This window comes from Taudactylus pleione, unplaced genomic scaffold, assembly GCF_031769625.1.
Source record: "Taudactylus pleione unplaced genomic scaffold, aTauple2 ptg000551l, whole genome shotgun sequence".
NCBI classification, from domain to species: domain Eukaryota; kingdom Metazoa; phylum Chordata; class Amphibia; order Anura; family Myobatrachidae; genus Taudactylus; species Taudactylus pleione.
The window spans coordinates 2,006,519-2,019,694 of NW_028284953.1; the positions used below are offsets into that span (position 1 = coordinate 2,006,519).

At 35.8% G+C, this 13,176-nt stretch overlaps 13 non-coding genes across 13 annotated transcripts; all 13 read left to right on the plus strand.

Annotated features, from left to right (window-relative positions):
- The first annotated feature begins 369 nt into the window (after window positions 1-369).
- Window positions 370-442, plus strand: TRNAR-ACG (transfer RNA arginine (anticodon ACG)). Its single transcript has one exon. It is a non-coding gene; the product is annotated as a tRNA-Arg (tRNA).
- Window positions 443-948: 506 nt separating this feature from the next.
- Window positions 949-1,021, plus strand: TRNAC-ACA (transfer RNA cysteine (anticodon ACA)). The gene has a single exon. It is a non-coding gene; the product is annotated as a tRNA-Cys (tRNA).
- Window positions 1,022-1,527: 506 nt separating this feature from the next.
- On the plus strand, window positions 1,528-1,600 carry TRNAR-ACG (transfer RNA arginine (anticodon ACG)). The gene has a single exon. It is a non-coding gene; the product is annotated as a tRNA-Arg (tRNA).
- Window positions 1,601-2,106: 506 nt separating this feature from the next.
- Window positions 2,107-2,179, plus strand: TRNAC-ACA (transfer RNA cysteine (anticodon ACA)). The gene has a single exon. It is a non-coding gene; the product is annotated as a tRNA-Cys (tRNA).
- Window positions 2,180-2,685: 506 nt separating this feature from the next.
- Window positions 2,686-2,758, plus strand: TRNAR-ACG (transfer RNA arginine (anticodon ACG)). Its single transcript has one exon. It is a non-coding gene; the product is annotated as a tRNA-Arg (tRNA).
- Window positions 2,759-4,419: 1,661 nt separating this feature from the next.
- TRNAH-AUG (transfer RNA histidin (anticodon AUG)) lies at window positions 4,420-4,492 on the plus strand. The gene has a single exon. It is a non-coding gene; the product is annotated as a tRNA-His (tRNA).
- A 1,661-nt stretch (window positions 4,493-6,153) lies between these two features.
- Window positions 6,154-6,226, plus strand: TRNAH-AUG (transfer RNA histidin (anticodon AUG)). Its single transcript has one exon. It is a non-coding gene; the product is annotated as a tRNA-His (tRNA).
- Window positions 6,227-6,234: 8 nt separating this feature from the next.
- Window positions 6,235-6,306, plus strand: TRNAH-GUG (transfer RNA histidin (anticodon GUG)). The gene has a single exon. It is a non-coding gene; the product is annotated as a tRNA-His (tRNA).
- A 506-nt stretch (window positions 6,307-6,812) lies between these two features.
- Window positions 6,813-6,884, plus strand: TRNAH-GUG (transfer RNA histidin (anticodon GUG)). Its single transcript has one exon. It is a non-coding gene; the product is annotated as a tRNA-His (tRNA).
- Window positions 6,885-9,044: 2,160 nt separating this feature from the next.
- On the plus strand, window positions 9,045-9,117 carry TRNAR-ACG (transfer RNA arginine (anticodon ACG)). The gene has a single exon. It is a non-coding gene; the product is annotated as a tRNA-Arg (tRNA).
- Window positions 9,118-10,203: 1,086 nt separating this feature from the next.
- On the plus strand, window positions 10,204-10,276 carry TRNAH-AUG (transfer RNA histidin (anticodon AUG)). Its single transcript has one exon. It is a non-coding gene; the product is annotated as a tRNA-His (tRNA).
- A 506-nt stretch (window positions 10,277-10,782) lies between these two features.
- Window positions 10,783-10,855, plus strand: TRNAR-ACG (transfer RNA arginine (anticodon ACG)). The gene has a single exon. It is a non-coding gene; the product is annotated as a tRNA-Arg (tRNA).
- A 507-nt stretch (window positions 10,856-11,362) lies between these two features.
- TRNAR-ACG (transfer RNA arginine (anticodon ACG)) lies at window positions 11,363-11,435 on the plus strand. The gene has a single exon. It is a non-coding gene; the product is annotated as a tRNA-Arg (tRNA).
- Window positions 11,436-13,176: the final 1,741 nt, after the last annotated feature.

Consider the following 13,176-nt stretch of genomic DNA (forward strand, 5'->3'; position numbering starts at 1 on the left):
TCAGAAAGTAAGCAGATTCTTTGAAGGTGCTTGCACTATTTGTGTTTAATGCTTATTATAAAGCTATCTTAACATGCTTTGAATAATTTAATTGTGAATTATTTTACTAAAGGACTGGGAATTTGACATAAATTCTAGAATTCAGGAAAGAAGAATGTTTGGGCTCTGTCTGAGTAAGTTCATTACATTTTTTAAAGATCTTTTAGCAGTCACAAGGATTATTGTACCTAAAACGTTTTTGGGAAACAATCCCTGCAGATAGTGTACAGTCAATTTCCAAAATGTGATTCTGTATATACTTCAATAACCATAAAACTCTGAAAAAAGGCTCAAAAACAGGAAAGACACTTCAATTACTACAAAACACGTGGGCCAGTGGCGCAATGGATAACGCTTCTGACTACGGATCAGAAGATTGTAGGTTCAACTCCTACCTGGCTCGCTTAAATTGCCGTGATTGTATAGTAGTTAGTACTCTGCGTTGTGGCTGCAGCAACCCCATTTCCAAAACGGATCACAGCATTTTGATTTTGTTTCACAATCATCCATTTTTTCACAATACTGAATCTTAAGAAAATTTCAGAAAGTAAGCAGATTCTTTGAAGGTGCTTGCACTATTTGTGTTTAATGCTTATTATAAAGCTATCTTAACATGCTTTGAATAATTTAATTGTGAATTATTGTACTAAAGGACTGGGAATTTGACATAAATTCTGGAATTCAGGAAAGAAGAATGTTTGGGCTCTGTCTGAGTAAGTTCATCACATTTTTTAAAGATCTTTTAGCAGTCACAAGGATTATTTTACCTAAAAAGTTTTTGGGAAGCAATCCCTGCAGATAGTGTACAGTCAATTTCCAAAAAGTGATTCTGTATATACTTCAATAACCATAAAACTCTGAAAAAAGGCTCAAAAACAGGAAAGACACTTCAATTACTACAAAACACGTGGGCCAGTGGCGCAATGGATAACGCGTCTGACTACAGATCAGAAGATTGTAGGTTCGACTCCTACCTGGCTCGCTTAAATTGCCGTGATTGTATAGTAGTTTGTATTCTGCGTTGTGGCTGCAGCAACCCCATTTCGAAAACGGGTCACAGCATTTTGATTTTGTTTCACAATCATCCATTTTTTCACAATACTGAATCTTAAGAAAATTTCAGAAAGTAAGCAGATTCTTTGAAGGTGCTTGCACTATTTGTGTTTAATGCTTATTATAAAGCTATCTTAACATGCTTTGAATAATTTATTTGTGAATTATTGTACTAAAGGACTGGGAATTTGACATAAATTCTGGAATTCAGGAAAGAAGAATGTTTGGGCTCTGTCTGAGTAAGTTCATCACATTTTTTAAAGATCTTTTAGCAGTCACAAGGATTATTTTACCTAAAACGTTTTTGGGAAACAATCCCTGCAGATAGTGTACAGTCAATTTCCAAAATGTGATTCTGTATATACTTCAATAACCATAAAACTCTGAAAAAAGGCTCAAAAACAGGAAAGACACTTCAATTACTACAAAACACGTGGGCCAGTGGCGCAATGGATAACGCGTCTGACTACGGATCAGAAGATTGTAGGTTCAACTCCTACCTGGCTCGCTTAAATTGCCGTGATTGTATAGTAGTTAGTACTCTGCGTTGTGGCTGCAGCAACCCCATTTCCAAAACGGATCACAGCATTTTGATTTTGTTTCACAATCATCCATTTTTTCACAATACTGAATCTTAAGAAAATTTCAGAAAGTAAGCAGATTCTTTGAAGGTGCTTGCACTATTTGTGTTTAATGCTTATTATAAAGCTATCTTAACATGCTTTGAATAATTTATTTGTGAATTATTGTACTAAAGGACTGGGAATTTGACATAAATTCTGGAATTCAGGAAAGAAGAATGTTTGGGCTCTGTCTGAGTAAGTTCATCACATTTTTTAAAGATCTTTTAGCAGTCACAAGGATTATTTTACCTAAAACGTTTTTGGGAAACAATCCCTGCAGATAGTGTACAGTCAATTTCCAAAAAGTGATTCTGTATATACTTCAATAACCATAAAACTCTGAAAAAAGGCTCAAAAACAGGAAAGACACTTCAATTACTACAAAACACGTGGGCCAGTGGCGCAATGGATAACGCGTCTGACTACAGATCAGAAGATTGTAGGTTCGACTCCTACCTGGCTCGCTTAAATTGCCGTGATTGTATAGTAGTTAGTATTCTGCGTTGTGGCTGCAGCAACCCCATTTCGAAAACGAGTCACAGCATTTTGATTTTGTTTCACAATCATCCATTTTTTCACAATACTGAATCTTAAGAAAATTTCAGAAAGTAAGCAGATTCTTTGAAGGTGCTTGCACTATTTGTGTTTAATGCTTATTATAAAGCTATCTTAACATGCTTTGAATAATTTATTTGTGAATTATTGTACTAAAGGACTGGGAATTTGACATAAATTCTGGAATTCAGGAAAGAAGAATGTTTGGGCTCTGTCTGAGTAAGTTCATCACATTTTTTAAAGATCTTTTAGCAGTCACAAGGATTATTTTACCTAAAACGTTTTTGGGAAACAATCCCTGCAGATAGTGTACAGTCAATTTCCAAAATGTGATTCTGTATATACTTCAATAACCATAAAACTCTGAAAAAAGGCTCAAAAACAGGAAAGACACTTCAATTACTACAAAACACGTGGGCCAGTGGCGCAATGGATAACGCGTCTGACTACGGATCAGAAGATTGTAGGTTCAACTCCTACCTGGCTCGCTTAAATTGCCGTGATTGTATAGTAGTTAGTACTCTGCGTTGTGGCTGCAGCAACCCCATTTCCAAAACGGATCACAGCATTTTGATTTTGTTACACAATCATCCATTTTTTCACAATACTGAATCTTAAGAAAATTTCAGAAAGTAAGCAGATTCTTTGAAGGTGCTTGCACTATTTGTGTTTAATGCTTATTATAAAGCTATCTTAACATGCTTTGAATAATTTAATTGTGAATTATTGTACTAAAGGACTGGGAATTTGACATAAATTCTGGAATTCAGGAAAGAAGAATGTTTGGGCTCTGTCTGAGTAAGTTCATCACATTTTTTAAAGATCTTTTAGCAGTCACAAGGATTATTTTACCTAAAACGTTTTTGGGAAACAATCCCTGCAGATAGTGTACAGTCAATTACCAAAATGTGATTCTGTATATACTTCAATAACCATAAAATTCTGAAAACAGGCTCAAAAACAGGAAAGACACTTCAATTACTACAAGAGACCCGGGACAGTGGGCAATGGATAACGTGTCTGACTATGGATCTGTAGATTGTAGGTTCGACTCCTACCTAGCTCGCTTAAATTGCCGTGATCGTATAGTGGTTAGTACTCTGCGTTGTGGCCGCAGCAACCCCGGTTCTAATCCGGGTTACGTCATTTTGATTTTGTTTCTCAATCATCCATTTTTTCACAATACTGAATCTTAAGAAAATTTCAGAAAGTAAGCAGATTCTTTGAAGGTGCTTGCACTATTTGTGTTTAATGCTTATTATAAAGCTATCTTAACATGCTTTGAATAATTTAATTGTGAATTATTTTACTAAAGGACTGGGAATTTGACATAAATTCTAGAATTCAGGAAAGAAGAATGTTTGGGCTCTGTCTGAGTAAGTTCATCACATTTTTTAAAGATCTTTTAGCAGTCACAAGGATTATTGTACCTAAAACATTTTTGGGAAACAATCCCTGCAGATAGTGTACAGTCAATTTCCAAAATGTGATTCTGTATATACTTCAATAACCATAAAACTTTAAAACAGGCTCAAAAACAGGAAAGACTCTTCAATTGCTACAAGTCACCTGGAACAGCGGGCAATGGATAACGAGTCTGACTATAGATCAGAAGATTGTAGGTTCGACTCCTACCTGGCTCGCTTAAATTGCCGTGATTGTATAGTAGTTAGTACTCTGCGTTGTGGCTGCAGCAACCCCGTTTCGAAAACGGGTCACAGCATTTTGATTTTGTTTCACAATCATCCATTTTTTCACAATACTGAATCTTAAGAAAATTTCAGAAAGTAAGCAGATTCTTTGAAGGTGCTTGCACTATTTGCGTTTAATGCTTATTATAAAGCTATCTTAACATGCTTTGAATAATTTAATTGTGAATTATTGTACTAAAGGACTGGGAATTTGACATAAATTCTGGAATTCAGGAAAGAAGAATGTTTGGGCTCTGTCTGACTAAGTTCATCACATTTTTTAAAGATCTTATAGCAGTCACAAGGATTATTTTACCTAAAACGTTTTTGGGAAACAATCCCTGCAGATAGTGTACAGTCAATTTCCAAAATGTGATTCTGTATATACTTCAATAACCATAAAACTCTGAAAAAAGGCGCAAAAACAGGAAAGACACTTCAATTACTGCAAAACATGTGGGCCAGTGGCGCAATGGATAACGCGTCTGACTATGGATCAGAAGATTGTAGGTTCAACTCCTACCTGGCTCGCTTAAATTGCCGTGATTGTATAGGAGTTAGTACTCTGCGTTGTGGCTGCAGCAACCCCATTTCCAAAACGGATCACAGCATTTTGATTTTGTTTCACAATCATCCATTTTTTCACAATACTGAATCTTAAGAAAATTTCAGAAAGTAAGCAGATTCTTTGAAGGTGCTTGCACTATTTTGTTTAATGCTTATTATAAAGCTATCTTAACATGCTTTGAATAATTTAATTGTGAATTATTGTACTAAAGGACTGGGAATTTGACATAAATTCTAGAATTCAGGAAAGAAGAATGTTTGGGCTCTGTCAGAGTAAGTTCATCACATTTTTTAAAGATCTTTTAGCAGTCACAAGGATTATTGTACCTAAAACGTTTTTGGGAAACAATCCCAGCAGATAGTGTACAGTCAGTTTCCAAAATGTGATTCTGTATATACTTCAATAACCATAAAACTCGAAAACTGGCTCAAAAACAGGAAAGACACTTCAATTACTACAGGGCACCTGGGCCAGTAGCGCGATGGATAACGTGTCTGACTACGGATCATAAGTTTGTAGGTTCGACTCCTACCTGGCTCGCTTAAATTGAAGTGATCGTATAGTGGTTAGTACTCTGCGTTGTGGCCGCAGCAACCCCGGTTCGAAAGCAGGTCACAGCATTTTGATTTTGTTTCTCAATCATCCATTTTTTCACAATACTGAATCTTAAGAAAATTTCAGAAAGTAAGCAGATGCTTTGAAGGTGCTTGCACTATTTGTGTTTAATGCTTATTATAAAGCTATCTTAACATGCTTTGAATAATTTATTTGTGAATTATTGTACTAAAGGACTGGGAATTTGACATAAATTCTGGAATTCAGGAAAGAAGAATGTTTGGGCTCTGTCTGAGTAAGTTCATCACATTTTTTAAAGATCTTTTAGCAGTCACAAGGATTATTTTACCTAAAACGTTTTTGGGAAACAATCCCTGCAGATAGTGTACAGTCAATTACCAAAATGTGATTCTGTATATACTTCAATAACCATAAAATTCTGAAAACAGGCTCAAAAACTGGAAAGACACTTCAATTACTACAAAACACGTGTGCCAGTGGCGCAATGGATAACGCGTCTGACTACGGATCAGAAGATTGTTGGTTCGACTCCTACCTGGCTCGCTTATATTGCCTTGATCGCATAGTGGTTAGTTCTCTGCGTTGTGGCCGCAGCAACCCCGGTTCGAAAACAGGTCACGACATTTTGATTTTGTTTCTCAAACATCCATTTTTTCACAATACTGAATCTTAAGAAAATTTCAGAAAGTAAGCAGATTCTTTGAAGGTGCTTGCACTATTTGTGTTTAATGCTTATTATAAAGCTATCTTAACATGCTTTGAATAATTTAATTGTGAATTATTTTACTAAAGGACTGGGAATTTGACATAAATTCTGGAATTCAGGAAAGAAGAATGTTTGTGCTCTGTCTGAGTAAGTTCATTACATTTTTGAAAGATCTTTTAGCAGTCACAAGGATTATTGTACCTAAAACGTTTTTGGGAATCAATCCCTGCAGATAGTGTACAGTCAATTTCCAAAATGTGATTCTGTATATACTTCAATAACCATAAAACTTTAAAACAGGCTCAAAAACAGGAAAGACACTTCAATTACTACAGGGCACCTGGGCCAGTGGCGCAATGGATAACGTGTCTGACTATGGATCATAAGTTCGTAGGTTCGACTCCTACCTGGTTCGCTTAAATTGCTGTGATCGTATAGTGGTTAGTACTCTGCGTTGTGGCCGCAGCAACCCCGGTTCGAATCCGGGTCACGGCATTTTGATTTTGTTTCTCAATCATCCATTTTTTCACAATACTGAACCTTAAGAAAATTTCAGAAAGTAAGCAGATTCTTTGAAGGTGCTTGCACTATTTGTGTTTAATGCTTATTATAAAGCTATCTTAACATGCTTTGAATAATTTAATTGTGAATTATTTTACTAAAGGACTGGGAATTTGACATAAATTCTAGAATTCAGGAAAGAAGAATGTTTGGGCTCTGTCAGAGTAAGTTCATCACATTTTTTAAAGATCTTTTAGCAGTCACAAGGATTATTGTACCTAAAACGTTTTTGGGAAACAATCCCTGCAGATAGTGTACAGTCAATTTCCAAAATGTGATTCTGTATATACTTCAATAACCATAAAATTCTGAAAACAGGCTCGAAAACAGGAAAGACACTTCAATTACTACAAGACACCTGGGACAGTGGACAATGGATAACGTGTCTGACTATGGATCTGTAGATTGTAGGTTCTACTCCTACCTGGCTCACTAAAATTGCCGTGATCGTATAGTGGTTAGTACTCTGCGTTGTGGCCGCAGCAACCCCGGTTCGAATCCGGGTCACGGCATTTTGATTTTGTTTCTCAATCATCCATTTTTTCACAATACTGAATCTTAAGAAAATTTCAGAAAGTAAGCAGATTCTTTGAAGGTGCTTGCACTATTTGTGTTTAATGCTTATTATAAAGCTATCTTAACATGCTTTGAATAATTTAATTGTGAATTATTTTACTAAAGGACTGGGAATTTGACATAAATTCTAGAATTCAGGAAAGAAGAATGTTTGGGCTCTGTCTGAGTAAGTTCATTACATTTTTTAAAGATCTTTTAGCAGTCACAAGGATTATTGTACCTAAAACGTTTTTGGGAAACAATCCCTGCAGATAGTGTACAGTCAATTTCCAAAATGTGATTCTGTATATACTTCAATAACCATAAAATTCTGAAAACAGGCTCGAAAACAGGAAAGTCACTTCAATTACTACAAGACACCTGGGACAGTGGGCAATGGCTAACGTGTCTGACTATGGATCTGTAGATTGTAGGTTCTACTCCTACCTGGCTCACTAAAATTGCCGTGATCGTATAGTGGTTAGTACTCTGCGTTGTGGCTGCAGCAACCCCGGTTCGAATCAGGGTCACGGCATTTTGATTTTGTTTCTCAATCATCCATTTTTTCACAATACTGAATCTTAAGAAAATTTCAGAAAGTAAGCAGATTCTTTGAAGGTGCTTGCACTATTTGTGTTTAATGCTTATTATAAAGCTATCTTAACATGCTTTGAATAATTTAATTGTGAATTATTTTACTAAAGGACTGGGAATTTGACATAAATTCTAGAATTCAGGAAAGAAGAATGTTTGGGCTCTGTCTGAGTAAGTTCATTACATTTTTTAAAGATCTTTTAGCAGTCACAAGGATTATTGTACCTAAAACATTTTTGGGAAACAATCCCTGCAGATAGTGTACAGTCAATTTCCAAAATGTGATTCTGTATATACTTCAATAACCATAAAACTTTAAAACAGGCTCAAAAACAGGAAAGACTCTTCAATTGCTACAAGACACCTGGAACAGTGGGCAATGGATAACGCGTCTGACTATAGATCAGAAGATTGTAGGTTCGACTCCTACCTGGCTCGCTTAAATTGACGTGATTGTATAGTAGTTAGTACTCTGCGTTGTGGCTGCAGCAACCCCATTTCAAAAACGGGTCACAGCATTTTGATTTTGTTTCACAATCATCCATTTTTTCACAATACTGAATCTTAAGAAAATTTCAGAAAGTAAGCAGATTCTTTGAAGGTGCTTGCACTATTTGTGTTTAATGCTTATTATAAAGCTATCTTAACATGCTTTGAATAATTTAATTGTGAATTATTGTACTAAAGTACTGGGAATTTGACATAAATTCTAGAATTCAGGAAAGAAGAATGTTTGGGCTTCCTTCTGAGTAAGTTCATCACATTTTTGAAATATCTTTTAGCAGTCACAATTATTATTTTACCTAAAACGTTTTTGGGAAACAATCCCTGCAGATAGTCTACAGTCAATTTCCAAAATGTGATTCTGTATATACTTCAATAACCATAAAACTCTGAAAATAGGCTCAAAAACAGGAAAGACACTTCAATTACTACAAAACACGTGGGCCAGTGGCGCAATGGATAACGCGTCTGACTACGCATCAGAAGATTGTATGTTCGACTCCGACCTGGCTCGCTTATATTGCCTTGATCGCAAAGTGGTTAGTACTCTGCGTTGTGGCCGCAGCAACCCCGGTTCGAAAACAGGTCATGACATTTTGATTTTGTTTCTCAATCATCCATTTTTTCACAATACTGAATCTTAAGAAAATTTCAGAAAGTAAGCAGATTCTTTGAAGGTGCTTGCACTATTTGTGTTTAATGCTTATTATAAAGCTATCTTAACATGCTTTGAATAATTTAATTGTGAATTATTTTACTAAAGGACTGGGAATTTGACATAAATTCTGGAATTCAGGAAAGAAGAATGTTTGTGCTCTGTCTGAGTAAGTTCATTACATTTTTGAAAGATCTTTTAGCAGTCACAAGGATTATTGTACCTAAAACGTTTTTGGGAATCAATCCCTGCAGATAGTGTACAGTCAATTTCCAAAATGTGATTCTGTATATACTTCAATAACCATAAAACTCCAAAACTGGCTCAAAAACAGGAAAGACACTTCAATTACTACAGGGCACCTGGGCCAGTGGCGCAATGGATAACGTGTCTGACTACGGATCATAAGTTTGTAGGTTCGACTCCTACCTGGCTCGCTTAAATTGACGTGATCGTATAGTGGTCAGTACTCTGCGTTGTGGCCGCAGCAACCCCGGTTCGAATCCGGGTCACGGCATTTTGATTTTGTTTCTCAATCATCCATTTTTTCACAATACTGAATCTTAAGAAAATTTCAGAAAGTAAGCAGATTCTTTGAAGGTGCTTGCACTATTTGTGTTTAATGCTTATTATAAAGCTATCTTAACATGCTTTGAATAATTTAATTGTGAATAATTGTACTAAAGGACTGGGAATTTGACATAAATTCTAGAATTCAGGAAAGAAGAATGTTTGGGCTTCCTTCTGAGTAAGTTCATCACATTTTTGAAATATCTTTTAGCAGTCACAATTATTATATTACCTAAAACGTTTTTGGGAAACAATCCCTGCAGATAGTCTACAGTCAATTTCCAAAATGTGATTCTGTATATACTTCAATAACCATAAAACTCTGAAAATAGGCTCAAAAACAGGAAAGACACTTCAATTACTACAAAACACATGGGCCAGTGGCGCAATGGATAATGCGTCTGACTACGCATCAGAAGATTGTATGTTCGACTCCGACCTGGCTCGCTTATATTGCCTTGATCGCAAAGTGGTTAGTACTCTGCGTTGTGGCTGCAGCAACCCCATTTCGAAAACGGGTCACAGCATTTTGTTTTTGTTTCACAATTATCCATTTTTTCACAATACTGAATCTTAAGAAAATTTCAGAAAGTAAGCAGATTCTTTGAAGGTGCTTGCACTATTTGTGTTTAATGCTTATTATAAAGCTATCTTAACATGCTTTGAATAATTTAATTGTGAATTATTGTACTAAAGGACTGGGAATTTGACATAAATTCTGGAATTCAGGAAAGAAGAATGTTTGGGCTCTGTCTGACTAAGTTCATCACATTTTTTAAAGATCTTTTAGCAGTCACAAGGATTATTTTACCTAAAACGTTTTTGGGAAACAATCCCTGCAGATAGTGTACAGTCAATTTCCAAAATGTGATTCTGTATATACTTCAATAACCATAAAACTCTGAAAAAAGGTGCAAAAACAGGAAAGACACTTCAATTACTGCAAAACACGTGGGCCAGTGGCGCAATGGATAACGCGTCTGACTATGGATCAGAAGATTGTAGGTTCAACTCCTACCTGGCTCGCTTAAATTGCCATGATTGTATAGTAGTTAGTACTCTGCGTTGTGGCTGCAGCAACCCCATTTCCAAAACGGATCACAGCATTTTGATTTTGTTTCACAATCATCCATTTTTTCACAATACTGAATCTTAAGAAAATTTCAGAAAGTAAGCAGATTCTTTGAAGGTGCTTGCACTATTTGTGTTTAATGCTTATTATAAAGCTATCTTAACATGCTTTGAATAATTTAATTGTGAATTATTGTACTAAAGGACTGGGAATTTGACATAAATTCTGGAATTCAGGAAAGAAGAATGTTTGGGCTCTGTCTGAGTAAGTTCATCACATTTTTTAAAGATCTTTTAGCAGTCACAAGGATTATTTTACCTAAAACGTTTTTGGGAAACAATCCCTGCAGATAGTGTACAGTCAATTTCCAAAAAGTGATTCTGTATATACTTCAATAACCATAAAACTCTGAAAAAAGGCTCAAAAACAGGAAAGACACTTCAATTACGACAAAACACGTGGGCCAGTGGCGCAATGGATAACGCGTCTGACTACGGATCAGAAGATTGTAGGTTCGACTCCTACCTGGCTAGCTTAAATTGCCGTGATTGTATAGTAGTTAGTATTCTGCGTTGTGGCTGCAGCAACCCCATTTCGAAAACGGGTCACAGCATTTTGATTTTGTTTCACAATCATCCATTTTTTCACAATACTGAATCTTAAGAAAATTTCAGAAAGTAAGCAGATTCTTTGAAGGTGCTTGCACTATTTGTGTTTAATGCTTATTATAAAGCTATCTTAACATGCTTTGAATAATTTATTTGTGAATTATTGTACTAAAGTACTGGGAATTTGACATAAATTCTAGAATTCAGGAAAGAAGAATGTTTGGGCTTCCTTCTGAGTAAGTTCATCACATTTTTGAAATATCTTTTAGCAGTCACAATTATTATTTTACCTAAAACGTTTTTGGGAAACAATCCCTGCGGATAGTCTACAGTCAATTTCCAAAATGTGATTCTGTATATACTTCAATAACCATAAAACTCTGAAAAAAGGCTCAAAAACAGGAAAGACACTTCAATTACTACAAAACACGTGGGCCAGTGGCGCAATGGATAACGCGTCTGACTACGGATCAGAAGATTGTAGGTTCGACTCCTACCTGGCTCGCTTATATTGCCTTGATCGCATAGTGGTTAGTACTCTGCGTTGTGGCCGCAGCAACCCCGGTTCGAAAACAGGTCACGACATTTTGATTTTGTTTCTTAATCATCCATTTTTTCACAATACTGAATCTTAAGAAAATTTCAGAAAGTAAGCAGATTCTTTGAAGGTGCTTGCACTATTTGTGTTTAATGCTTATTATAAAGCTATCTTAACATGCTTTGAATAATTTAATTGTGAATTATTTTACTAAAGGACTGGGAATTTGACATAAATTCTGGAATTCAGGAAAGAAGAATGTTTGTGCTCTGTCTGAGTAAGTTCATTACATTTTTGAAAGATCTTTTAGCAGTCACAAGGATTATTGTACCTAAAACGTTTTTGGGAATCAATCCCTGCAGATAGTGTACAGTCAATTTCCAAAATGTGATTCTGTATATACTTCAATAACCATAAAACTTTAAAACAGGCTCAAAAACAGGAAAGACACTTCAATTACTACAGGGCACCTGGGCCAGTGGCGCAATGGATAACGTGTCTGACTATGGATCATAAGTTTGGAGGTTCGACTCCTACCTGGCTCGCTTAAATTGCCGTGATCGTATAGTGGTTAGTACTCTGCGTTGTGGCCTCAGCAACCCCGGTACGAATCCGGGTCATGGCATTTTGATTTTGTTTCTCAATCATCCATTTTTTCACAATACTGAATCTTAAGAAAATTTCAGAAAGTAAGCAGATTCTTTGAAGGTGCTTGCACTATTTGTGTTTAATGCTTATTATTAAGCTATCTTAACATGCATTGAATAATTTAATTGTGAATTATTGTAATAAAGGACTGGGAATTTAACATAAATTCTAGAATTCAGGAAAGAAGAATGTTTGGGCTCTGTCAGAGTAAGTTCATCACATTTTTTAAAGATCTTTTAGCAGTCACAAGGATTATTTTACCTAAAACGTTTTTGGGAAACAATCCCTGCAGATAGTGTACAGTCAATTTCCAAAATGTGATTCTGTATATACTTCAATAACCATAAAATTCTGAAAACAGGCTCGATAACAGGAAAGACACTTCAATTACTACAAGACACCCGGGACAGTGGGCAATGGATAACGTGTCTGACTATGGATCTGTAGATTGTAGGTTCTACTCCTACCTGGCTCACTAAAATTGCCGTGATCGTATAGTGGTTAGTACTCTGCGTTGTGGCCGCAGCAACCCCTGTTCGAATCCGTGTCACGGCATTTTGATTTTGTTTCTCAATCATCCATTTTTTCACAATACTGAATCTTAAGAAAATTTCAGAAAGTAAGCAGATTCTTTGAAGGTGCTTGCACTATTTGTGTTTAATGCTTATTATAAAGCTATCTTAACATGCTTTGAATAATTTAATTGTGAATTATTTTACTAAAGGACTGGAATTTTGACATAAATTCTAGAATTCAGGAAAGAAGATTGTTTGGGCTCTGTCTGAGTAAGTTCATTACATTTTTTAAAGATCTTTTAGCAGTCACAAGGATTATTGTACCTAAAACATTTTTGGGAAACAATCCCTGCAGATAGTGTACAGTCAATTTCCAAAATGTGATTCTGTATATACTTCAATAACCATAAAACTTTAAAACAGGCTCAAAAACAGGAAAGACTCTTCAATTGCTACAAGACACCTGGAACAGTGGGCAATGGATAACGAGTCTGACTATAGATCAGAAGATTGTAGGTCCGACTCCTACCTGGCTCGCTTAAATT